This window comes from Cavia porcellus, unplaced genomic scaffold (genome assembly GCF_034190915.1).
Source record: "Cavia porcellus strain 051 isolate PalLab524CR breed Dunkin Hartley unplaced genomic scaffold, mCavPor4.1 scaffold_9, whole genome shotgun sequence".
In the NCBI taxonomy this organism is placed as follows: Eukaryota; Metazoa; Chordata; class Mammalia; order Rodentia; family Caviidae; genus Cavia; species Cavia porcellus.
The window spans coordinates 53,750,825-53,778,442 of record NW_026947492.1 but is presented as its reverse complement, the minus strand read 5'-3'; the positions used below and the strand labels follow the sequence as shown (position 1 = coordinate 53,778,442).

At 38.0% G+C, this 27,618-nt stretch overlaps 1 protein-coding gene across 2 annotated transcripts in view; it reads right to left on the bottom strand.

Annotated features, from left to right (window-relative positions):
* The window catches only part of Tenm4 (teneurin transmembrane protein 4), a 2,788,855-nt gene that overhangs the window by 1,193,116 nt on the left and 1,568,121 nt on the right, over positions 1-27,618 (bottom strand). The window contains exon 1 of one of the 2 annotated variants that reach the window (XM_063256398.1): positions 2,707-2,801. The exons of the other annotated variant lie outside the window; for it this stretch is intronic. The gene's annotated coding sequence lies outside the window, so the exon portion shown is untranslated. Of the gene's footprint in view, positions 1-2,706; positions 2,802-27,618 lie in introns of those variants that run through there. 2 annotated transcript variants of the gene reach the window in all.

Here is a 27,618-nt window from a genome sequence, read left to right as displayed (position 1 = left end):
AATTGGAAGCCATGGACTTGAGGACTAACTCTGCCCCTTATTTGTTATGTGGCCTTGGAAAACTGCATGATGTCTCTGAAATGTTTTGTCATCTATCTATGTGACTCCTGATTCCTACATTTTTTATGGAATCAGGAAAATAATATATTAGACAATGTATAATCCATGATTAAGGTGTAGATTTGAGTTGAAAGGAGTTGCTGATACTTTTTATTTAGCTAGCACCATCCATTAACATTCCTGAAAGTGGTCTGAGATAAGATATTGAAATGGGCTTCCACATATGACTTGAGCACAGAGGTGAGGAAAGCCCAATAAATTACTGTTTTGAAAGAGATATAAAAGCATGCCCAATCTTTCTTTTAGTACACATAGTATTTGGGGCATTTGTATAGTTTGGAATATTATGGCTGAGGTCCATAGAAATGAACATGGGTAAGCTGTAATACAACTCATGGGATATTGTTACTGTTTTTTCCTGCATCTTGTATCAGGCAAGACAATTGCCTACTTGGGGGTCACTGTCATCTTCTCCTGTAGTGCTTTTCCTAGGGTTCCAGAACATTAACTTGGGATTTCTCTTCTAGTTTTTGATTCTTATAGAACAAAAAAAGATTTCAAACAGAAAACATAAATGTGTTTGCATCATTTCAAATATTACTATTAGAGAAGATAAATGTATAAATTTTATAATATGTTTCATTTGATGTTGAATAAAAATGTAATGACTTGATGTTAATCAAGTCTTGATTGGGAGGTGTAAAACATGCATTCTACCTTGTTTTGGTTCCTTTTGATATCCATTTTCTCCTTCCTTTCTTGACATCATTTTTCCCATGAAAAACTGGCATAGAAATGCTTAAGTCCATGGATTATTGTGAAGATAAGGACATCATGGGGCTTTACAAATATTAACACAATTTTCATACCAACTTAATAATGCAGATACTATTTATACCCCTATTTTATGGATGAAGCGGTTGAGTCAATGAGATTTACTCACTTGCCCAAGTTCTCATAACTAGAGGGGTAAAGCAACTACCAAAGTTCTTAGTGGCAAAGACTATGCACATGGCTAATGCTTTAAGGATCCTTTATTCATGTAATTTATCCTCATTTAAAAATAATAAGAATGCAAGTGCCATCCAGATGATGGAGAAAACAACAAAAGCCACAATTTGCTTCAGTTACAATTTCTGGAACAACTTAGCAGATCCTCAATTTGAGAGCTCACCAAGGGCATGAGGAGAAGATCTTTAAGTGCTTGGTGTCAGCAAGCAGGGACTCAGGAGATTAAGGTTAATAATGGTGACTGAGACCTGAACTCTTGTCTGTCTGGCTACAAACCTTAGAACCTTACTATTAAAGCACAATAAATTATGAAAGTAGCAAAATGGGTCATTTAGTGACTTTCAGTTCCACAACACAAGGGATTTCTACAATTTCCACTTGATAAATAGCATGAACTTCCTTGTTTCAGATTTTGCTATCGGTTCTAAGGACACGAAGATGAACGAGATACTCCTCCAGTGTTCAACTTACACACTTTGGTGGGAGTGAGAGACAGAGATTGCCAGGCTCTGTCTTTCCCCTCCTCCCCACCCTTTAGCACTGAGGACATTTACAAACCTGACTTGGCTGAGACTAGCCCTGGACCAATAGGAAGAGAAGACATCCGTGTCTCTAGTAAGTGTGTCCTGGCATCAGGAAAAAAAGAATCTCCTGTTTATAGCAGAAATCTTCTCGCAATAGTCTGAATGTAGTAACTTGATTTTTCTCTATCCAAAGTAATCCTATATATCTCATAATCAACAGATGAAACCTCCTATTGTATTAATGATTCAACCTTCTTTCTATGCTCATTACTAGCCTGCATCCCAAATCTTAAATTGGAGCTAAAGGCTTGACCAGATCTCCTCTTCCAAATAATTCAGGCCATGCCTCTTCCTGCTCATACACTGATTCCCAGACTTTCAGTTGCTAGTTTAGGATTGCACCAGTCAAGAAAAATTATGTGGACTAACAAAATTACTGCTGCACTAGACTGCAAAATCATCTTGCATTTATCTTCTATTACTGAATAGCAATTGAACATAAATTTCCAGGTGTAGAACAACACATTTGTAATTTCATAGGTTTCATGAATTAAGAGTTTGGCCTATTTTACGAGGATTTTGTACTCAGGATCTCCTAGGCTAAAGTCAAGCTGCTTCCCCTAGCAGAGGATCCATGAGGGAAAGATACACTTCTATGGAAATATTTTCTGTGTTGCTGGAAGTTTATTTACTTGCAGTAATAAGACTAAGCCCCTTCTGCCCTGCTAGCCATCAGCCACAGACCATCCTAAGGGCCCTGCCCTGTGCCCTCCTTCAACTGCCCAGTGGGGAGCCTCTCTCACATCAAATCTCCTTCACTGTCCAAGTTCTCTGACATCCCTTTCTCTGGTATCAGAGAAACTTTTTGCTCTGAGAGGATTCCTATGAGTAACTCAGGGCCACCTAGATAATCTTATTTTAAGCCTGACTGCACCATCTAATAATTCAATAATGAGAGTAGAATCCAAAGGACAAGGGTTCATGGCAAGGGGTAACTCTAGAATTCTGCTTACCACACAGCTCTACGTAGAGATTTTGGTTACCATATTCCAGCTACCAGGAAATAATGCCACACCTCACTAAGGCCAAATTTATGATTCTTGCCACTTACCCTTGGAAACTGAGATGCAAGAAAGTGGCTTCTATTAGGAAGTCGGTTTGCTCAGTCCTTTAACCTGAAGCAGAATGTTTCCTGTTTCTTCTGCTGCTCTGAGTTGCCGTGCACTGCAGAGCTGAGCCAGCTTATGTAATGACAGGTACACAGCTAAATATAGTACAGGGTGATAAAGGCTAAATGGCTCATTTAAACCAAACCTTAGTACATAATGCCTTAGTTACTTTTTTCATTGCTGTGAAAAAACTATTTAACAGGTTAAGTGAGAAGAGGTTTATTTAGCTCTCAGTTTCCAGGGGTTTCAGTCTTGCTCCTAGGCAGGGTGTCATGGCAGTTAGTCCTCCCAGAGGAGAAACAGTTTATAGCAGGTAACAGAGCAAGCTAGGGATCTTAACAGTGTCTTTCTGCTTCTTTTATATTGTTTCTAGGATACTAGGATTAGGACAGTGCTAAACCAATTAAAGGACTGGTTTAGTAACCATACATCCTTCATCCAAGGACCACACTGTCTGTATCCAGCCACTTCTGAAAAAGCCCCACCTGTGGGTGCATGAGATTTGGGAGAACATGTTAGACATAAGCCATAACACATTCAGTGCAAGGAACTGGGATTCGAGTAGATGGATCAGAGAAGTTTTGCCAGAAGTGTGACAGTTACCATGGATTTGGTAAAGGATTAGAGTCCTATTAGGGAATAGGAAGAGCATCTATGGAATAGTCAGGAAAGCCAAACAGCACAGGAAACAGTAGTGCAAGGCTAATTTCAGTGAATGAAAGAAAGGTTTTAGACTAAGTGAGCAGGTGGAAGTTAAAAAAGGGGGCTTACACATCAGAAGTTAGATTGAATTTAATTTACAGGTAAATTATTTCTGTCAAAGTTTTCAAGTAGAGGATGGCATGAATTAATGTGTTTTGAGAGCAATCATCTTGGGAATATAATGTGTTGGTTTCAAATGGAACAGTTTAGAAAACTGCTACAATATACCAATGGTAGAGTTGAAGTTGAGGGACTGTATAACAGAAGATTAGATAGAAGAATCATTTCTGAGATAAAGTTGAGACTGCATGTAGAGCATATATATGGAGAGGCTTAGAGCACTTTGGTAACCCTACTACACAAATAAGCCACATTACATGCAATATCTTATTGTTCTTCCCTGAAATTCACATGTGTCTGTCTGCTTTCTTTAATAATTGACATATATCTGTACACTTTCACTTTTAAGGTGTCAGATTCAGCATTTCACCAATGCTGGGCTCACTGCCACATGAATTCATAGCAAGATAAATGCTTTTCCCTTGCATAGATGCCAGAGTTACACCCCCTCCTTCATTGATAATACTTTTAAGACGATATTAAATAATGTCTGATGTGTCACAGATTTCAAATGTCTTCATCCAAGTTAACCAATGGAATCACTGCATAAGAAGCATCTATGTATGCTTTAGTGACATTTGATGTGCTGTATGTTTAAAAAAAAAGCACAAGTAAAACCTAATTTGAAGAATATTTATTTCTCAGGGAAAAGAAGGAAATCATGTGGAAGTTCAGAAATCTTCTGTATCCTTAGCTGGTGGAGGTGCCACAACTTTTTATTGTGTGAATATTCAAGCGCTCTGCTCTTAAATGTGTGTGCTTTCCTATTGTGAGTTATGCTTCAATAAAAACAAGTTTAAAAAAGAAACAACCAATAACCACTTGTCATTCCAAAATGATGTTTGATTTTAAAAGGCAAGCTGTGTACTCACCATTACTTACATATTGAGAATCAAATGATTACTTGATTCAGTGAGTTTACTTGAAATCACAGGCACAGCCACAGGCATACTTGGAATACAAACGCAAACAGTTAACTTGGCCATCTTTTGTCTTCCAACTACAGAACCAAAAGTTTTCAAAACTTAATTTTTGCTTTCTTTTTCTTGCTCCCTAGAATGTAATGACCTCTGACTATACAAATATGTCTCTAGTATGAATGTCAAATTTCCAGTTTTCCTATATAGTTGGCTTTCTTAGGTTTGAATAAGGGCAAACCTAACTATAACCTTTGTGTTAGTTTTCCTAGGGAAAAAGCAAGTTCTCCTATTGAAGCTAGAAATTAGCAGTAAAAATCTTAGATTGGCAGGAATAGGCAGCCCTGCCTCTGGCGCCCCTTTAAGGCTGAAAAGTAGAGAAGCCTTGCTCTGACGCCTGTGGTTGGGAGATCATGGTATGGACATCACATTTCAAATGACTGTGTCATGTTTCATAAACTGAAATTGTGTACTTATTTCCATTTGTATTTCTTAACACATACTATAAAATCTCTGTAACAGATTCCTGGATGCAAATAACTTTTAAAGGGGTTAATTTTATTCTAACCCATGAGTCTTCTAGAAAATTTGCTATTTCTCATAGTAATCACCTATCTCTAAATAGTTAAGAACATAATATTTAATCTTTAATTATGGTAAAGCAAAATTTTATACTTATGAGTTGGCATAAAGTCTGTAATTATGAACTTGGTAGTTTTTAAGATGAGTATTACACATGAAAGTTTTAAATGAACAAAGCACAATTAAGGAATTTTAACTTGTCCAAACTCTCTAGAGTCAAAATGATCATTTCTCACAGTTGAAATTTAAGAAAATATAGACTGCAATATAACTTGCAAATTTCACTGTTTGAATTTAAATTGGATGATTCATAGCTTCCCTTTACTAGCTAAGGTTAGTCTGACTTGTTGGAGTAGGAGTGGTCCTGGGTGAAAGAAGCATAGTCAGAGGACCATGGTGAGGTCAGAATTCACCAAACACACAAGGCTTAGGAGAAGAATGATTCGAGGGCAGAGTTTACCCTGGAGAGTTTACCCAGGGCACCTTCTGGGGATAACGACTTTAATAAAGTAAGACAAGGGGCTTGTCTGATGTGTGTGTGTGTGTGTGTGTGTGTGTGTGTGTGTGTGTATGGGTGTGTATGCACAGGCACAGATATGTGGTAGTGGACACACAGGAAACAAATAAATGAAAGGAAAATTATAATCAAACCAAATGCTATCCTGTGATACATGTAGACAGGGTAACAATTTAAAATATCGAAGACTGAACAGTAAATTTTGAATGCTTATGGGACAATGATCAAGTAGAATTTCCACTAAGAGCAAACAATATGTGAGATAACTTTTAAACATCAGGTAGTACATGAACAAACAATGGCAACAGTAACAAGAGCCACGATGGGTGCCTAAGTACATGGATTTGTACCACTCACTGTGTTAAGAACTTTGTGAAAGAGGCTCATGGTCTCTGTGACCACTTTCCTAAGAAAATATCTCATAGGGTAGTTATGAGGTTTGAAGGCACGAATTGTGAAATACCTCACATCATACGAAGCTTTTAAATAAACAGGCTGAGGGTTCTGTGTGCGGTGAGCTCTTAGGGGAGCAGGCCGATTGATTTTGGAACTGCTCTGAGGTCCTCTTTGAGGAGAGAATATTATATGGGAAGAGAAGCCACAGGCTGTGGGGATGGAGAGGTAAATCATGGAGGAACTTGTAGATATTTCTAAGGAGGCCAAGTTTTACCTGAGGAAATTGAAAAGCAGTTTTCAGTCAGGTGGTGATCTGGGAAGACCAAAATGAGAGAGTCCAGTAAAGATTCTATTTGAATTTACAATTAGTAATTGCTGATGGCTAAAAGTAGAGAACTGACCAAGTATCAAGGAAACAGAAAAAATAGACCTTAATGGCAGAACTAAGTGTGATTCTCCCATGTCTGTTTTTTTTTTTTTTTTTTTTTCCTCAGTGGCTACAGCAAATTTGAATGGATTCAAGAAGTTGAGGGTTTGCATAGAAATAAAGGAGGAGTCCCAGTGGAGTGATGAGACTGTCAGAGCTTGTCACATTGACAGTCCTTCCTAAATCCCCATCCCCATCAAAATCCTTATGATAAGGCACTTTGATCTGGGACATGGGTCTCAAGCAAAAGCGACCTGGGTACCGGTCCTAATTGATAACCACAGCCTGATGCCTGAGCTAAAGATGGACCCCTGAAAGTGAGCTATCCTTCCTGTTCCCCATCCCTGTCACCTCCCCAATTCAGCTTGGAATGAAACCAAACTGTCACTAAGAATATTTGATGCTAGATAGTGGCATATGTGCGTACTCACATCCTCCTTTGGAAAGGACACATAGTGCCCACAGATGGGGTATTTTACACCGAACTGAGCTGTTCTTGGAATATGCGAGCCCAAGTTTTTTCCAGCAGTAAGAGGTGACACTGTGTCTTGCTTCAAGTCTCCTTAAGTCCTTGAAATCCATTCAACCATCACCCATTTTTTTTGGTCAGAAGAGGAAACTGAGACTCAGCATACAATCATATTACAAAAACCAAAGCCAAACAAAGCATTCACTGACTAGCTAGGAGTCAGTCTCAGGCTAAATTGTGTATTTTTCCTCCTTCCCTATGCCTTGCCAATACTTTGATGAATATAATTCAATCAGCAGTATATGGTAAGTTTTATTAAAATGTCAAGAGGCTTACCAGTCAGAAAGAAACACAGGATAAAAAACATATTTCTGGGATTTACTAAATCCCACAGTGTTGGAATATAATTCCTACTGTTCAACAAATCCAGGCTCACTCATCTCTGTTCTATTGTGTTAAGAACACAAAGTGATAGGAGGAATAATGTTTTCCTTTTTCTCTGCTCAGGCTTTGAGATTAAAACTGGACGCAGCACGCTGCTTTCAGCTCCAAAGCCAGGGAATTTGATAGCTACTATGTGGTAGCATTTTGCTTCACTGAAAGTCTTATTCCCCAAGTTTGGAACAACAGGCTGCCCTCTACACTGTAAGTTTATTTGCAGGATTTCCCTTTTTTTCTTTCAAAAACCACAAATCATAATAGATAGAATTTCTTTCTTTCTTCCTTTCTTTTTAAAGCTGAACCACGGTAACTCCTAATCCCTGGTTAAAAAAAAAAAAATATGAAAGAGAAGCCAAACATTCTGAAGCTGGTTATGACAGTGTCCTGCTTTCCCAAAGCTTTCAGAAGGTAAGAAGTTGGCATTATCAGAAGCCACAAAGGCACACCAGTTGCCTGGGTATGCAACAAGGAACAAAGTGAAATCTTTCCTGAACAAGCGATTATCAAATTACAACCTGTCACCAGTGCTTCCTGGGAAGGGTCAGCGCCTTCCCTTGTTCCCAACAGACAAAGAATGTGTGACAGGTGGATCGATACTTCAGTTAACTAAACAGCTGGCTAATCACAGAGCTGACAGCACAGAAAGGCTGGTTTGAAGACAATGAAATAAAAGTGCTTTATAGATTTTTTTTTCTTTTGGCCATTCAACAGCTTGGAGAATCCTGCTTTTTCTTTCTTTCTTTCTTTTCTTTTTCAATAGAGGAGGGTGATGGTAGTTCTGCATTCAAACTTACAAGAAGTGAGCCCATTCCTCCAGCTAACGATGTGCGCTGGGGTGCGTGCTTCCTGGAGAAGGGGAGGCCAAGCTAGAAGGGGAGCACTGATGTGCCAGCCCGCCCGGATGATGATGGAGAGGGCCCCAGTCAATTGTCATTAACTAATTCCTCGTCTCCTTTTGTCAGGTTAAATTGGTTCATCCAGTGTTGTTGTCTAAGCTGTCAGGTGAATTGCATTAAAAAGGATAAACAGCACTCTCTTCTAGTACACTCTGTCTAACATCTTAACGGCTTAATTGTTGTTCCGCTGATTAGAGAGGCAGAGCTGTGAGCTAATTAAGAGTAAGGTCTGGGGCATCTCTGCTTTGAAGATTTTTTCTATCTCACCCTCATGCTGGGGCCTTGAACAAGTTTCTTACTCTCCATACAGGATGACATTAGGGTTGGCATGACAATTTTAACAACTTTAAAATAATAAAATAGTCCTCGGTTATCAGGATGGCTATAACTTAGCAGCTGGGACATGACAGTGATATTACTACAACTATTTTTTCTCACAATTTCAGAGATACAAGATTCATCCTTACCCTATAAATTAAAAACCTTTGCTTACACTCTTTTCTTTCTTTGAGAGCTTTTTCCCCCACTTTAAAGGGCACTTTGTATCTCTTGGGCATATATGTTCCGAAGTGCAAGAGTAGTAATGACTCTTGACTCCGAGACATTATTAAGTATGATAGTGCTTACCTGACCATAAACACTGTGACGCTTTCACTGTGGCTGTCAATCTGGTAACTCAGAGAGCTGTTAAGTGACTCACAGGTGGGTAGCATATACAGCGTGGATATGCTGCAAAAGGGTTGATTTATGTCCCAGGTGGGTAGCACAGATTTCATCACACTATTCAAAATGATGTGTGGTTAAAATTTTATGAATTATTTGCTTCTAATACCTTTCATCCAATATTTTAGAAGCCAAAGTTGACTGTGGATATATAAAACTACAGAAGGAAAAGTTGCCTATCTAAGGCGTGTGAGGGGAGGACTACAAAAATTTTATGAGGTAAAAAATGTTTGACAAGTAATGTCCTACACATGGTAGCATGCACAAAGCAAGAGAGAAGTCATGCAGTAGTGTATTTTTCAGTCATTTATCCTTTTTTCAGTGACATGAGAGAGCCACATTAACATAGGTACTACATTTTATGTACAATATATATATTCTCAAAACCACTCATTTATTCAATGCTATCAATAGTTCTAGTACCTTGACTCCATAAAGTACCTTATAGTTCAACACTCTCTTATCCAATAGCATGTTTGTCATATAATTCTACAAAGGAAAATGTTTGTAATTTCTATTATGGAAGACAGAATTGAAGAGAAGAGAGGTTGTATAAATCAGCAGTGCTGTCAATTTGCAGATTCAGCCTGTAAACTGAATTATACATTCGGGTTCTATAATCACATCTCAATTTAAATCTTTGCTTCACCATTTCTGAGTTATGCTTCAGTGGGCAACTTATTTCCCTTCTCTGAGCTACAGTCTCTTCATCTACCAGTCTGTGCCACCTGTAACATAAAATAGTAAGGAGGATTAATAAAGTCTTAGCAGAAAAGTTAAGATTTAGCAACCTTCCAGTAAATGTGTGTATTATTGTTGTTGTAATTATTATCACATCCTAGTCATTGTTAATTAGTTAAAATATCTAACTGGGGCACTATTTAAGTGATTTTCATGGAACCTGATCTCACAGTGCTATCTCCTCTTCCACCCTTCCTTCAGTGCCTTCCCTTTTTTCCTTCCTCTTTCCCCTCCTTTTTTCCCTCCTCACTTTCTTCATTTTGGCCACGTATCAAACACAGTTAAGATATTGACCTTATGAACAACAGTCCTCCTATTAAGGATGAAAATATTGAGTGAACACAGCTGTGCCATCTCTCTGTGTACACTGTGCTTTGTTCAGGCTGAACTCTCCCCTGGAAACCACTTCCCAGCAGCGCCCCTCACATAAATCCAGAAGACACCACCCAATCTTTCATAACCACAGTAATACCATAGCTATCCTCAAAGTCTGCACAGGTCTGGCCTCCTCAAATTCCAGCCACAAAACTAGTGCTGCCCTCTACCTGAGTCCCTCTAGTCACTGGGCATTTCCTCCTGCTTCAATGTGATCTCCCACACTAGGCTCAGAGATCCTAGAAGGCAACAACTACAAGGTCTCTGTTGCTACCCTGGCAAATGCTTCAGAATAAGTGAGTAGGAGAGAGGGAAAAGAAAAGAAAAATCAGGCAAGAGAAAAGGAAATGCAGAAAAAGAAGACAGGAATGAAATGAATTTAAAATGTAGCTTATGAGACATGGCTTTAATTGATGCTCAGCTAATAATATTCAGTCTCCTCTGGACTGTAGCAAGGAATGACAGAGCTCAAAATTATACTTGTGAGACATCTGGTTTCCTATGTATGTGTAGAAAGAAGGAAAAAAATATTTTTAAGACAGACTGATTGGTTCTGCTTGTGGCAGTCAAGCAATGGAAGGTGTTCTGTGTGACAGCATGACACAGCCTGTCCCTTTCTGCAGGGGTGGCACCGGTTTGTGAGGAGACTCTATTCACAGCAAAGAAGGGTTGGGCACAGTGCTACAAAATAGCACCTTTCTTGACCAGAGAGCTGTTCTTGGTATATTGGAGACTGGCTAGGTTTGAATCTACAAAAGTAATAAGTTAGAAATGTTCACCATCACTTAGTTACAAATATTCACTTATAGAAGAGTTCACTGAGAATCGGAGGAGAGGCTGAGAGACTGGGTCAAGGTTAGCAACAGTTAGCAACAGACTAAAGGTTTATACCCTGTCTCTCAGTCTATCTTTCCCAGGAACAAGAAAGGAGCCTCATGAAACATATTAAAATTTTTTTCACTCTGTTATTCTATTCTATTCTGTTCTATTCTATTCAGAATTTAAAATGCATTTAATGAATATTAATTGTAAAACTATGTAAAGCAATGGATTTAGAAGAACCTTCCTATTTAAGCAAGAGTAAAAATTTTAGAACCAGACAGATCTGATTTATGTCCTGGCTTTCCTGCTGTTTGTCGGTGACTTTGGACAACCCCATTGGCATTTCTTTTCTGGGTCCCATTTGAGTAAATGAGAATAAAAAAGGTGAAAGCTAGATTCGATCAAACTGATGACATTCAAGATACAAAAAATAACTTGGGGTCTTCAGGGAATTCTGGCATCTAGTCTAGACTAAGCCCTCTTCATATGAGACAACAGAGAGGGAAAAGAGAGAAGAAACTCATAGCAGAGTGAACAGTAAGTCATACAGAGTGGAATATTTTTAAATGTAAAAAGAAGCAAATCCTATGATTTGTGACAAAAATGAACTAGGAGGATATTATACTAAATGAAAATATATTAGGTACAGAAAGACAAATACTACAGTAGTATTTCACTTATATATGGATTCTAAAATAAAGCTGAACTTACAGAAGTAGACAGTGGAATAGTGGCTATTAGAAGCCAATAAAGGATCTAAGAGTGAAGAAAAATTCATCAAAATATACAAAGCTCCAATTAAGAATAAGTCTTCATGACCAATTGCACAATAAGATCATCATAGTCAATAATTATAATTTATTGCATATTTCAAAATCTCTATTGGGTTTTAAACATTCACACTGCAAAATATTCATAAATATTTAAAGTTACAGATGTTAGTTTGCTATAATCATTCCAAAATGTTATCGGAACAAAACATCACATTACATCCCATAAATGCAACCAAATTTTTGTTATATATTTTGAAAGTGAGAAGAGGATCAAGAGATAGAGGGAGGAGGGGGGAGGAGAAAGTAAAGGGATATAAAAGGAATTAAGATGTATTATGTATGTGTAACAGCTACTCACAAAGCATATAATCTTATGTACTGAAACATGGACTAATACAATTTTTTTTAAGTTTCAACTAAAAAATTAAATTAATTTAAATTGAAACAAAATTTAGTATATATGAATGTACAGTCACAAACTAAAATTCACAAAGAGTGTCATATCACTTAATTTTTAATTATTTAAACAGGATTTCATTACATGGTCCAAGATGATCTCTAACTTCTGACCTTCCTGTCTCAGCCTTCTTGGTACTGGAATTATAGGTCTGCACACCATTGTGCCCATCTCTCTCAGTTCATTTTTAAAAGTCAAATTCACCATAGCTTTGGGGGCTTGATCTCATGGAATTGACAGCAAATTCAATTTCAGTAAATATTGAAATGTGTTACCCTAAGGAGTTTGTGCAGAGCACTGAAATGGCTTTCATGAAAGCCAGGAAAGTCATGCCCACTCTGGGACAAGGGAAAAAAATATTTTGTTTTCTTGCTGAGAATGGGTGCAGAACCATCTCACTAAGTGATCTCAACATGATGCCATACCAAAGCCTTGAATGATAGTATCATTTCAAATAGTGGTAAATACATATAACATGCACTATTACCTTAATGATTTCTAAGGGTAAGGTTGACTAGTATTAAGTATACACACATTGTTATGTACCCGATCTCCAGAACTTTTTTATCTTACAAAACCTACTGCTGCTTCCCTTTCCTAAAAGTCCAGGATCACCATAGTTCAATTTTCTGAATGAACTTGACTACTTTAGGTACCTCACATAAGTAGAATCTCAACAGTATTTGTCCATTTGTCACTGGCTGATTTCACTGATAATAATATCCACAAGGCTCACACATATGGTAGCATACATCAAAATGTTAAGTCTTTTCTAAGGCTACATGATATCTCATTATGTGTACATATCCATGTTTTGTTTATCCCTTCATTCATTGTGGACACTGATGTTGTTTCTACCCTTTGGCTGTTCTGAGTGATACTGCTACAAACATAAGTGTATGGAATAATTTATTTTAAATACATAAAGGAGATTTAGGATTATTTTCATCATAAGGTAGCTCTCAGACATTCACATTCTAATGTACCTCCGAGTGGGGAATAAGGGAATTCAGGTACTCTGTTTAACCCTGTCCCCTTCAAGCAAAAAAGCATGGATCAGGAGAAAGGGTGAAGAATGTTAGCTGCCTTGCAGGCCCAGAGCAATAGCTCAAAACACCCAGCTCCCAGGGCTGTGGAGAGGTCACACCATGTGGACCCAGAGAAACTCCCAGGTGCCTGTGGGCTCCTCACACCCTTGGCTCCCTTTTCTTTCCCTTCTGATGTGGCCTGCCCTCGGTGCAGATGGCTAGAGAGTACACAGGTCCCACGGTTGCTTACAGCACATCAAGTATTCTGAAAATGATTAGACTGCATATTCTAGCTCCAGTATAGTCCAAACATTTAAAATATCATTAAACCTTTGCTTTCCCAGCTCTGTGGGTTTCTGCAACCTACAGCTCACAAAATTTCTCTGTCTGCAGGGGTTCATAATATACTCCAGACTCAGTGCGATACAGCAGTCTTCCACGATGTGATTATTAGGAAGAATGTGGTGCAGTTCGCTTTTATTCTGAGATGGCAATTTTGCATGACATTTATCTCTCCCCTTGATTATGTATTTTTGTTCCCTGTGGCCACTTTTCATGGGGATGAAGGAGGACTGCTAGAGTTCTGTACTCCAGTTTATTTATATATTTTTGGTTTCCGGCCTATAATCATTCAGTGTGGCAGAACAATAAAAACTGTCTTGTTGCAAGGGCCAAAGAGAAAAAGCAAGGGCATTTGTAATTAGATGTCATTGTGGAGCACTTGCTATGACCTGGTGCCTCGGCTAGGAGCTTTGTTTCATGACTCTGCGCTGCCAGTGCTGCTTGAGAATCACAGAGGTTTAGGGACACTTAGGGAGGAATAAGCTCAGTGTTTGAGTCCATCCTTGATGATTCCAAGTGTGAGCTCAAGTCAGTGCACTCTGAATGCCAGGTGCTTCCCAGGTCCAGGGAATACAGAGCTAGTGACTCTGGTTCCTGGAATTCCCAATTTAGGTGAAACTCTGTTTCCTTATTACCTACAGTTACATCTCAAGGCAGAAATGACTTCCAAAAGTGTCCTGAGAGTGTAAAGAAGGGCAAAAATCTCATATTTAAATCTACTCAGGAAGCTTCTTATATGCACCTGAAGTCATTTGGTCAAAAACTACAAGTGAGAAGATCTTGCATTAAATAATTGAGACCAACAATGGAAAGTTGTCATGACATGACAGCTAGAGTAAAGACCCAATTTAGATTTCTTATTCTTCTTCTGTGCTTTACTGTATTGAAAACAAAAATGTGTTTAGGCATCTGAGCTTAATGTAAATGCTGCAGCTATAAGGGATGAGGCTGGGAATCTTGCCTTGGCTGACTGCAGGGCAATTCTGCTTTCCAAGGTGGGGTCTCCATGACTGACCTTTAAGCAAGAGGAGTTCAGATCAAATAGAATGAAATAGGGCGGGGAAATGACTGTCCCTAATAGGTCCCACAAGTTCAGTGTCTTCTGACACTGGTTTTCATAAGGACGCATTTCAGGTTTGTCCCCTGGGAGGTAAAGGTAGAAAGAGACCCCAGCTGCAGCATCCCTAATCATGTGCATCCCTCTCTCCATTTGCACAAGGGCATCCTTCATTTACTTCCTGAGGCTGAGTGCCGAAGCGCTTTCTTAGTAACAGCTTCTTCCTGTCTGCTGGGCAGCACTATCTATTCCCTCTCAAATGCGCCATATCCCATTATGTTTACTTTTGTGAACAATCTTGTAATGATCTATGGACACGTCTGCCTGCTCCCCTGGCCTGATGAAACTCCAGCACTCAGGAAGATTTAATGGAGGAAGTGAATGACTGAGGAGACCCTGGAATGGGTGACTGATTTGTCTGTCCCAGCAGTCTGTTGCCATATCTGCCACAGTAGGCACATGAGAAGGGGAGTGAATAAGGGAGTGTGAGGGTGAGGGTGACAGTGATGGTGAAGATATGGAAGAAGAGTGTTAATAGTGTGCTGGGCACTGGCTCACTGACCAGCACCCTGTGATCTCAGACAAACTTGGGAATGACAGGCATATGGACACATTCCTGAGATGGCTTTTATGGACCTGCCATAGAATCCAGCCCGCAACAGATGGTACTCAGGCAGCATCTCAAGGGAAAAAATCAAATCAATTGACCTAAAAAAGGGTTAAACTCTCAAATGACAGTTTGTGCCTATAGAATTCTGCTGTCAAGACTTTCAGGGACTTACTGGAAGACATTTTTGGTATATATATTTTTCTGCTTTCAATTTCTGTAGAATAGTATTTTCCAAAGCTGGTAAAATCTAGTCAGGCAGCTGCTTTCCGCCCTTAGCTACGCAGATCAATAACATCTCTGTATATCATGGTAAAGGCATCTGATTGGTGGGTGTAGAGATAAGTCACTCTTAGCATTGCAGAGATCTGAGTACAAATCCAAATTACACCAATTTCCAACTGTGCATTTGGACAAGCTTTCTTAATGTCTCTTTATCTATACAATAGGGAGAAGAACATTCATTGCTATCACTGCTAGGAGGACTAATGCCTGAGTAGCTGGATTAGAGCTTTTGGTTGCTGGAAATAATGGCTGACACATAAGATTTAAAGGCAGGAATTTTAATTAGGCTTCCAATTTTCAGGCTGTGACTGGCTTGCTCCAAAGCAGAAATGTCATGGAGAAAGGAAATGGTAGAACAAAGATGCTTAGTTCACGATAGCTAGGAAGCAGAGTTCCAGGAGGGCCGGAATGAGAGACCAGACATAGACACCGAGGCTGCACCTCCTTGACCCACCAGATACTTAGAACTGTGTTCTGCCAGTCTGTGAGGTAGATACTACAGTCAGTCAAGTTGAAACTCCTACCTAATCATGATCCTTTGGTATCAACCCTTTGCCTGATCCAGTCCTCTGCCTTCTCCAGGGTGTTTAATGGGACACAGCCATCAGAAAAGTCAAAGCAGAGTACAGGACTTGAGATACAGTTCTAAAATTTTTGGAAACTTTTCATAATTTTTAAAAAGAGGCTCCATTTTTAAAAATTGTTCTTTCAAAGAAACAGTGCTATATGCTTTTGAGATTTTAAAGCATGTGCCCAGTCTCAGAACTGAAACCTCTGTGCTGTTAATTTTCTAGGTATTACATTTTCTCTCTCTATTTTCCTTTCTCATTTCCTTCCTTGAATTTCATTCATTTGCATATCAGTTTTCTCATTCCTCTGGTAATTAATAAATGTATCACTCAGTTATTAATTCATTATTTTCTTCATTTGTTAAACAGATAATGAAGGCCTCCATGGGAGCAGGCACTGTGAAGGGCACGTGGGGGGCAGACATAATACAAGTCCTCAAGAAGTTCAGATTCCGCTGGAGAGAGTGACACAAACCATACATACATGCAACAGTACATATTTCTGGTGCTGGGACAGAAGCATGCACAGGCACTGTGATGGCATGGAGTGTTGTTTGTTGCCACATTGCCTTTGATTAAATACTGTCTGGGCTGCAGGAAGGAGGCATTAGCTTAGCTGTAGTTTCATTCTCAGACTCCAGTATAAGCAGGTCTTATGTAACTGACCTCCCTTAGATATGCTATTAGAAGACTAGAAGGTCCTCAGGACTCAGTAACCTGGAAGCAGAGTCTTGTTTGTATAAGGAACTGTTAAGAATCAATATGTAGGACTGAACAGTACAATCTTGGAGCTAATGAAATATACCTTTCTGTTATGCTAGCTGGGATCCAGTAAATCATAACAGTCAGGATCCATCCAGGGAAACAGAAACCATTTCCAGGCTTTCTGGTAGGGATAAATTAATGTGGAGAATTTTCTATACAAATGATGGTCATGCGGAAGAGCTAGGTAAAGGACCATGAGATGCTCCATAGAAGAGAAACAGAAAAAGCAAGGAAAGGAGTTTGAGGTATTGTGGACCCAGGAGACTGAGATGGGGAAATAAAAACCTGACTTCTTCCTTTCTCCATCCCCTAATCTCCTGCCAGGTCCTCTTTCTGCTTGAAACCAATTAGAAGTTGATTGTTACTCCAGGATTCAAGATTCCCACCTGCTAGTGTCAGCCCCTCCAGCATATAGTTCAGAGTGGATGAGGGGAAAGAATAAGAATGTTCCCAAATAAACCCAAACTTGACTCTCAAAGACATTCATCTTCGCGGCACCAGACAATCTTAAGCTCCACAGGACCAATCTTCCACTATGATACCATGTGGTGGTAGAGAGCAAGACAAGTGGGGACTCTTTCTGGTTCTCTTTCTTGATTTTTATGCACCTCAAAGTTCCTGGATACTCATTGGGCAGATATATGACATCAGAGAAGAAACTTAAATAGTGATACAAAACATCCTGTCAAAAAGACAAATGTGATTATCTACTTAATTGACAAATTAAACTCTATTTGAACACAATTGAAACAACAGTTGGGAATAAGGTCACACAAATTACATAATAATCTAATAATTGTAGTACCTGTTAGTATTGAAATCTTACTATGTAAAAAGCACTATATTAAACATTTTAAATAAACTAGGCCACTTAATACCTACTACCACCCTTGGAGAATACATATTATTACTCTATTTTACCTATAAGGAACTGAATTTTGTGATATGGGAAAGGCCATACAACTAATAAATAGCTGAAATAGATTTTAAACTCAGATTACTTAGAATCAAAAATACATGCTTTTAGTATGGTACAAGGCTGCAAAGGAACAAAAGTGGCCTTCACATCGTTATAGCCAGATTTCTCATGTTTCACTACAAAGGACTATAAAGTTAGGTGCTGTGCAGTGGAGAAAAGACAGCATTTTACTATTGCAAAGCAATGTCCCAGAAACCAGTACCAGGACCTTGATCAAAATATATTTTCACCATGGGAAGCAACAGTAGTCTTCTTAGTGTCTATAATTGGATAATCTGGCACTATTCCTGAGGACATTGCTGAAGACAGAAGTTTGGTCCCAGGGAACACAGCAAAGGGAAATGGGCTGAAACCAAACGGAAGAGATTTTGAGATGATTATACTGCAAAATATGTCTGCACCCTGAGCTCCTTCACAATGAGAATCCCCCCAGGGACAGTACCAAGGCAAAGCCCCATTGCTTTCAGCTCCTCTGAGTAAGTGCTATGTAAACACAAAGTGTCCAAATGATGGTTATGACACTATCCCATCAGCTAAAGATTAGTGAGTATTCTTGGGAGCTGGGGAGAGCAACCACTGCAGAAACAGATGGAGATGGTAGCAGCCTCCGATTCAACACTACATATATTATCTCCTTTCTGCCTCCAGTGGTTTCATGAAGGAGTCAGAACAGATATTATTAGCTCTGATTTCTAAATGATAAATGGAGGCCCAGAGAAGACAGGGGATTCACTAAAGGCATATAGCTGATCAGTAGGGGAGCTGAGGACAGAAACATAGTTTTTGGATTTAGACCTTTACTACCATGTATCACACTGAGGATATATAGTTGCTTTAGTGTTTTCATATCATGTCTGAGTCTCATGGAGTTGAATTTTCACTATTAGATCATGATTTCTTTTATCCAAGTATCCTAAATGCAAAATAAGTTTGTTTTTATCAATAATGTGCAGTTTAACTTTAGAAATTAGAGCATGACAGAAATGCTGCTCACCATTACACTGGCCCCATGGAACACCAGGATGAGAGCTGCACATTGCAACAAAGAGAATTATACTTCAGGTGCTATGAGCCTAAAGTATAGGACCAGGTCATTTCTAGATTTTCAGCTTCTAAAGGACACTATTATACCAGTTTGGACTCTGGGGAAACAACCACTTTCTAACCATGCTAAGAATCACTGAACCATTTTATAGCCGAGAAACCTTTGAAAAGGTCTTCAACAGGAGGTTTTGAACTTGTGGAGAGGGGGAGTAGTACTCTGTTAGAAAGACTACGCAGAAGAAGCCATGTAAGATGTGGCAAATGTACAGTTGCCTCAGCCACTTTATCATCGTGGGGAGCAAAATACTCAACATTAAAGGAGCACAGATTACTTTTGGCTTATGTTTGGGTAGACAGGCATGCAGAGAAAAGCTGTTCAATGCTTTGAAGCTAGGAAACAAAGAGAGAAGGGAAGAAAGAGCCAGCAACAAGAGTATATGGTCCCAGGTCACATCACCAGCGACACGCCTCCACCACCCAGTTCCTTCAGCTACTGAGCTCATTAATGACTGAATTCATTGACGGGTACAGTGCTCTGTGATCCAATCACACTCTAAATGCATGAGAACTGGGCAACACGTTAGAGTGAAACAGTAACAGGAAGGTTCACCAGGAATATCAGGAATGACCTTGTCACCATGCCATTTTCAGATTCATTTCACTGCAACTCTACAAACAATCAAATATGTATACTGACTTCTCCCAGGAAACTCTGACCCACAGACAAGTCAGGTTATTTCCATAGTCGCCCAGTATGTGCCTGGGAGAGACAGATTTATAAGACAAATCTTCTGACCCTCAGGGTAGCCTCTGCTTGTCACATCCTCTCATGTCATTTCCTTCCCCCACACTCTCCTATGAGGCAATGTCGCATCAAGGGACCTTAATTGCCTTATTTTCTTTGTTGTTAATGCTAGTTGTGAAAATGCCTGACAGAGCTCTGTCGTATTTCACATGCAGATGAAATAGTGGCTAAAGGTCTACATTGTAATCATTGAGAATTTGCCTAAAAATTAGCGGACTGGATTTGTCAGATATGAGTTTGGTTTCATGAGTCGCAGTGAAATCATTATTTTATTTGACATGAATGAATACTGAAATAGGAACTTAAGCTCAGTCAAGGCTAATCCATCTAGTCTTGATGTGAACCAGGCAGGTTCCTCCACTCAGAATCCAATTAGAGGGTTTGCTGACTCAACAACAATAACTCCAAATTTGAGCACTCATTATACACCAAGTGCTCCATTGTCCCTTGAATTTGTCACCATTTACAAGTCTTACAACAAAATGAGAATTATTGTATTTATTTTACATGTCAGAATACTGGGGCATAGAAATATTGAGTAACTTGCTCAAGGTTGCACAGTAGTTAAGTACCTGTGGTTGAAATTCTTAAAAGTTTACCCAGTTCCAACTGCATGCTTTTCTCCCTCCTGTGGGCTTCTAGAAAAGGAAAGCTTTAGAAAGCACAAAAATCAAAAGGCAAAATCTTAACTGGAGAAAGAACTTCATGGCAATAATATTGGCAGTGATGATGAGGCCTTTAATCAGAGGAACTGTCAGAAAATAAGAACCTGCAGTAGAGCAGTGAAGTAGGCAAGACCAGAATTTAGAACAATACTCAGAACTTAGATCAGGTCATGAAACTGATGTCATCAAAGCCACCGTGAGATACAACTTTACACCCATTTTATTGTAAAAATCAAGCAGCTCTTCAGTAGTATGCTAATAAGTGGTTATAGATAAAGGGAAACATTTGTGCTCTTATGCTAAGGATGTAAATTAATACAACAACTTTGGCCAATAATTTGCCATTATTTTTTAGAATTGAATATTCAGTCACTTTCCCAAGTGTATCCCGGAGAAACATTTGGATACGTGAAATGGAAGAAATTTTCAAGAAAATTCATAATAATATTGTTTGTTATAGCAAAGTTCCAACACAATCCAGCTATCTTCCTGTGAAAAGATAGATAAAATATGATACAGGCATGCATTGCATAATACTTTAATGAACAATGCATTGCATATAAAACAGTGGTCTCCTAAGATAACATCAACTAGCAGCAGCACAGCTGTACTAGTAGTTTGTGAAATAAACTCTACAGTATTTTCATAATAATCAAATTTCCCAATAATGAATTTTTCAGAATTTTTTCACCATTGTTAGTCAATGCTTGAATGTATATTCATAGAATGAATATTATTAGCCATGAGGATAACTTATAGTTATGAGTAATATAGTATTTCAGCAATATAATGTTCAAAAAGTGATCTCCAACTCTACTGTTTGATTCTATTTTTATAAATTAAAATCAAGTAAAATTTATATAAAGTAAAACTATATAAAGAAAATTATAAAATTTTTGATGAACAAAAGTTTCAGGACTTCACGTAGTGGGAGACAAATGGATAGGGTAGAGGAAAACCATGGGATTTATCTGCCATGGCAGGCTGCTGCAGCAATGACCTTAATGTGTTCATGCCTCCCAATAACTGTGCCCTAAACTAGTATACGATTTGCTTTGGCCAATGGGATAAAACCATGTGGTACAGATGTTAACTTGGAATCTGTTTACCCATTTAGTTTATCATCTCTTGCTTTTGCTGAAAATACATATAAATACACTTCAATTTCTCTAGTAGAGTATGTGATCTAATTACTTCTGTCACTCCAGCTGACCACCATGCTAACAAACTGACAAGACTAACCTCCAAGAGACTGTGAGTAAGGCTGTTTTGGATCTGTCAACTGACACTGTGAAGACTAGAGGAATCACTCCAAGTAAGCAGAAGGGAATTGCTGACCCACAGAACTTTGGGTAAAAAATAATAACATAGTTTTATTTTAAACCACTAAATTTTTTGTATTATGTGACAGAAACCAACCAATTTTATTTTGATGTAGAGCAGTGATATATTTTGTAATAAATGAACAAAAACAAAAGACGACCTTATGTGAAGTAATTATAAGAGTACAGATTGTGAATCGAGGGCTATAATTAATCCAATTCTATTTACTATAGTCTTATTCAAAAACAAACAATAACAACAAAAGCAAAAACTCATCTCTTAGTTTGATGATCACATTGGCCTTTCAAAAAATCCCCCCAACTAGAGTTGTTTGCTCTTTATTGTCAGTCTTGACTGAGAAGAGGTAATTCTGTAAGCCACACTTAATTGTATCAGTGAATCTTCACTACTAAGATGGAAGAGGAAGTGATATGTGCAGCTTTCAAGTCATAAAAGAAAAACTTTGTCATTGACCCTTGCTCTCCCTTTCTTTTCTATTTTCTGGAAAAAAAATCAGAAAGGGGTAGAAAATCTTAGATGCTCAGTTTAGGAAGAGAACACCTATACTAATAGCTTGGATCTCTAGTGGCTTTACAGATTCAGAGCCTGATTATCTCATTTAGATTGCTATACGAGGGAAGAATCAATTTATACTTCTTCTGAAACACTGTCATTTAGTTTTTTTTATTATAATGCACCTCAATTTTTATTCAAACTAATAAATTCTTTATAATGATCTCTATAATATGCTACAGTGATCTTTCTGATATATTCCTTTTTAAAAGCATCTTTGTCATATTTGCTTAATGCAAAAACTTCAAACCGAATAGAAATGTATTGAAAATATAAATCCTGCGAATGTCAAATGATTTGGAATTTATCATTCCAGATTTGATACATATAAAATTGTACATGGCTACACTGATGAACTTGTACGCTTCTGTGAAATTCTACATAGGAAATAATCCAGTGGATGTACTATAATTTATTTAAAAGTCCTTCTATGTGGTTGATTACAACTTTGTATTGCTTCAGGAATAATATCAGAATGAATATTTTGGCATTTACTTTGTGCACTTTAGACACATCATTTCCCTAAGATAATTTTTTTGAGAAACAAAATCAACATCATCTCAGATATTGAATGTATGCAGGACATACTTATCTGATTAAATGTTTTAAGAATTTTCCACTTCCCTGAAGATAGAATCCACACTAAATTTTATGGCATTTTTTAACCATGGCTATCCTTCCCAAGCTTTCAGTACTTTCCTTCACTCCCCAAAGCACTTTTATTTTAGGTATATTAATTGTAGTTTTCACCAAAGACTTGAAGCCACTTCGGAAATTTGTCCATCTCATGTTACTCTTTCTGGGCCTACTTGTGTTTTCTGTTCAAAATAACACACACACACACACACACACACACACACACACACACTCTCTCTCTCTCTCTCTCTCTCTCTCTCCTTCTCTAGAGAGGTAAGTTATTTCTGTTACTGTATAATCAGAGACCAACATTATCTTTTCCAGGAGAATGTTCATTATGATCACCCTCAGTCTCATTACATGGCCCCTTCTTTGCTTCTATACTGTTCTTATCTACTTATATCTCAGTGTATATCATGTTCTGCTACACCATTTATTACAATTACTTGTTTATTTTTACTTCTAGAAGACGTTATTCTGACAGAAGAAATTATTTGCCTTTACATTCTCCTCTGGATGGTGGCTAAGCATTGGTGGGCATCCATGAAATCGCACATACACCTTGTCAAAATCCTTCTGGTCCTAATTGATATTGGGTATGACACTAGGGTGGACCTAGACCTACAGAGGCAGCCAATCAGTGATCATCAGAGAAGGAGAGAGTGGATGAGGTAAGAGTGTAACCTGAAAATGAGGATCATTCTCACATTGGTCCTAGAACTTCTTGATATTTGCAGGAAAGAAGATGATTCATGAATGTAGAAGCTGTGAATAAATGGTTATTCTTTTCAGTCATAAGAATATTAAGTGCTGTCAATGAGAGGTTTGTTTAAAATATAAGCATGGCAACAGGAGTTCTGGGCCTTTCTCTGACATCAGAAGACAAATGTCTTTGCTGTGGACCCGTTTTCCTACTTCTATGTTCACAACAATTAAATGGTAACCCTGAGCTGGATGTCAATCAACTTTCTGTTCTGAGACAAAATCCAAGATAAACAACTTACGAAGAACAAAGATTTCGCTTGGCTCAGTTTCAGAGGTGTCAGTTTCTGATCATTTGGCTCTATAACTTGTGGCTGTGGGGCAAGGAGAACATCACAGTGTGGTGCATGTGCTGGAGCAAAGCTGCTTGCTTGACAGTGAACCAGAGAGCTAAAAGAATGAAGAAGGGAAGCCACATTCCCAAAGTTCTCTTGAAGGACTGTCCACAGTTACCTAACTCCCTTCCACTAGGTCTTACCTCCTAAAGTCTCTACTGCCTCTTAGTAGTGCTACAATCCATGGGCTTGGTGCGGGGGGGGGGGTGCATTCTGCTACTTGTCTATACCCTGTAACATATGGAAGTTTGGGAGACATTCAGGATCTAAATTATGGCAGGCCAGAGCCCAACCAGAATAAGATTACTCCATCACAGACTGACAAGGCTAGGAGAACCCTTTGAAAATTGCTATGTTATCTTGCAAACAAAGCAACTGAAACCAAAAGTAGATGAGAGATTTACACCAAAACAGTAAAAATCCTAAGAGTAAATTCTCATTGTTCTTTACTTTCTCATCTGTGGTGTTGTCCAGTACTTTCTGATCAGACAGAATACTTCAGCTACTCCTTTTTCTCTTTCAAAAGATCAAGTTAAATTTATTTGAAACAGTATACTGCTTGTTCCATAATTATTGTGATTAGAATAAAAAAGAAGTGGCTCCAAGGAATGGAAAATTCAGTGTAAGAAAAACTTACGTACATCAACCACTATATCATAAGTACCAAGTATTTTGAACAAATAAAATACACTGAAACTTCATCCCTTGTAAAATTGTGAAGACAATTTTCAAAATTTTCTTTAAATTTCCGAGAGATCAACAAAATTTGTTGGAGAAATTTCCCAGGCAGATGAAGATAATATGTTCCCACAACCTGAATTGTTCCCTATCCCCAGTATCATTTGGTATGTGGTCCTAGGTCTTCTGAATTCTCTCCAGTTCTCTTTTTTATCTAATGGAATGGTTGCCACAAGTGAATAGAATAATATTGACCCAAGATTTTCCCTTTCCATAGTCATGCCTTTAGGTCCCTTTCCCTTAACTGAAATGAAACTTTAAACACGGTACAAGTTAGAAAATAATAACAATTTTAATTATGTTATAGTGTAAAACACTCTCTTATCAAAGATCACTTGTATTTCTGCCAAGAAGTGAGTCATTATGAAGCAGATTCTTCCTCATTCTGGGCTCTAGATAACAATAAATCCATCCCAACACCTTGATTTTAACCTGGGGAGTCTGAGAAGAGAACACAAAGTGCACATGGAGTCTCAGTCCACAAAAACAACATGATAATAGATATATAGTTTTAACCTGCTAGATTTGTGACAGTTTTTTATGTAACATAGAATAAATGAGTCCACAGCATAAATACCCACAATTTTAATAAATTAAGACAATAAAATTGTAATCTTCCCTTGTGATATTTATTGCAGTCATATAAACATAATTATGTGTTATTGCTTTATTGAGAACTAAAATGTAAGGTGGAAAATTATCGAGTGTCTAGCACAAAATCACATAGACTGCATGTTCTCTCTGAGATCTGCCTGATAGTGCAATGGGAGGAACTTTTATTGGTAATTGAACTCAACATTTTTTATATGTGTTGGTAAGCATTTATCCTTAGAGACAAAGGATACATAGCAGAAAATTTTCTCTATTGCTAAGCATACAAGTGGGAGGGAATAAAATTTGTGAAGTCTGAATCTCAAAGACTAAATCTCAACAACTTAACAGAATTAAAGTTTTATTATGAATATGTCAGAAGGTTATCCAAGTGACTGTTAAGATACATCGTTTCTTCCTGAATTAAGCTATTACTAATAATGAAATCTACATTGCATTCATGTCAGTCAAAATATGACTCAAGGTTGAATAGTTATATTCTCAGAAGATATATTACAGTCTCTCATGACAAGGATATCAACTAGTCCTATTCTTATACAAATTGTAACTGAGTAGTATCTGCCTTGATCAACGTAATATGGTAGAGGAATGAACACTACTGCTGGAAAGTAGGTGGAGGTGTGCTTTTCATGTTATGATATCTGTGGTTTGAGCCCTGATAATTGTATTTGGCTCCTTGATGACTGGAAACAAGTCAGTTAACTTGTTCAAGATTTAGCTTTTCCAGGCACCATACTGAATAGCCTGGAGAATCATTAGCTAGTTTATGTAAAAGTACAAGAAGAGTGTCAGGTTTTTACCAAAGTTTAAAAAAAAATTGAATTTATTTTTTTCAGTCAGATACAATCAAGACGTCCTTTATTTTATTTTTATTTTAAGGACGATCAAATCAAGTAAAACAAAACAGAATAATGTTACTCAGAATAGAACAAAGAAAGAGACACAGGACTTCAAAACAAGACAATAGGAAATCAGCAATGGCTACCATAATGTCTCTTGATTTCTTCAAAATAGCTGTTCATACCATCAGATATAATAAAATCAAATAAGCAAAACAAATAAAACAAATAAAAACAAAAGAATAAAAGCATATTTTAAAAAGAAGAAAACCAAACAGAATAAAGCCAATCAAAACAAAACAAGTGAAAGTGATAGAGGATTTTAAAACAGGATAATAGGAAATACAGTGGTTACCATAATGCCTCTCCTTACCTTCAAAATTGCTGCCCACATTATCAGACATAATAAAATAAAAAAAATAACACAATGAAACCAATCAAAACAGAATTTTGAATAAAACAAAACAATAAAATGGAACAAAACAAAACAGAACTATATTGAATGTCAAATCAAGACAGAAGGAAATTCCTCATATTTACTGCATATTGTTATCCTCATAATAGATGTTCAGACTACTGGCCTTTGGCCTGTAAAGTTTATTAAATATTAAGTATTAAGTTGTTTTAGAACCTCAGAGGCTCTCAGCTCAGCCTGTCCTCTGAATCAGCTGGCTGTTAATGGGGTGTGTAGGTGTGGAGGTGTGGGGTGTCTATCTCCACAGCCTGCACACCAGCTGTCTCATTGGAAAGGTGAATTGGCTGCTTATTTCTCCTCCCAGGCCCAGCACGACATCCACTGACTCATAGGAAGGGCAAATTGGCTTCTTGAAACTCCTCCCAGGCCCAGCATGGCTTCTGATGACTCACAGGAAAGCCAAATAGGCTTGTTCCTCCTCCCAGGTCCTATATGGCTTGTGTTGGCTTATGGGAAGGGCAAATTGGCTTCTTTCTCTTCTTGTCACTCTCCCAGGTCCCAAGATGTCCTTTAGTAAATTAATTGACACATATATTTTAGGAAATCCAGAAAATGGAATATTTTTTAATGGTGAAAAAATTAAGTATTAAGTAGTGAAAAAACATGGAGGAATTTATATATACTTAAGTGAAAGCAGTGCACCTGAAAAAACTATGTACTATAGGATTCCAAATGTAGGATACATTGGAAGAGGAAAAATTGTGGAAACAGTGACCAGATCTGGATGTTCAGGTGAAAGTACGAATGGACTAACATGCAGAGAAATTATGTCAATAATGCAATGGTGGACAAATGTCATCATGTCCTTGTCAAAATCTATTGAATGTACAAATCTAAGTGAATCCCAGTGTAAACTGTGGACTTTGGATGATTCTGATATGTCTGTAGATTCACTGATTCTAACAAATGCACCACTGTGTTGCAAGATATCCATAATGGAGGTGTTATAGTTTATACCTACATTTTCCCCCAAAGTATCCGGCAGTCATAGGTGGGAGTTTGGGAGGGTGATTGGATCGTGAGCACATGATGCTTATCAATGAATTATTTGACTCTT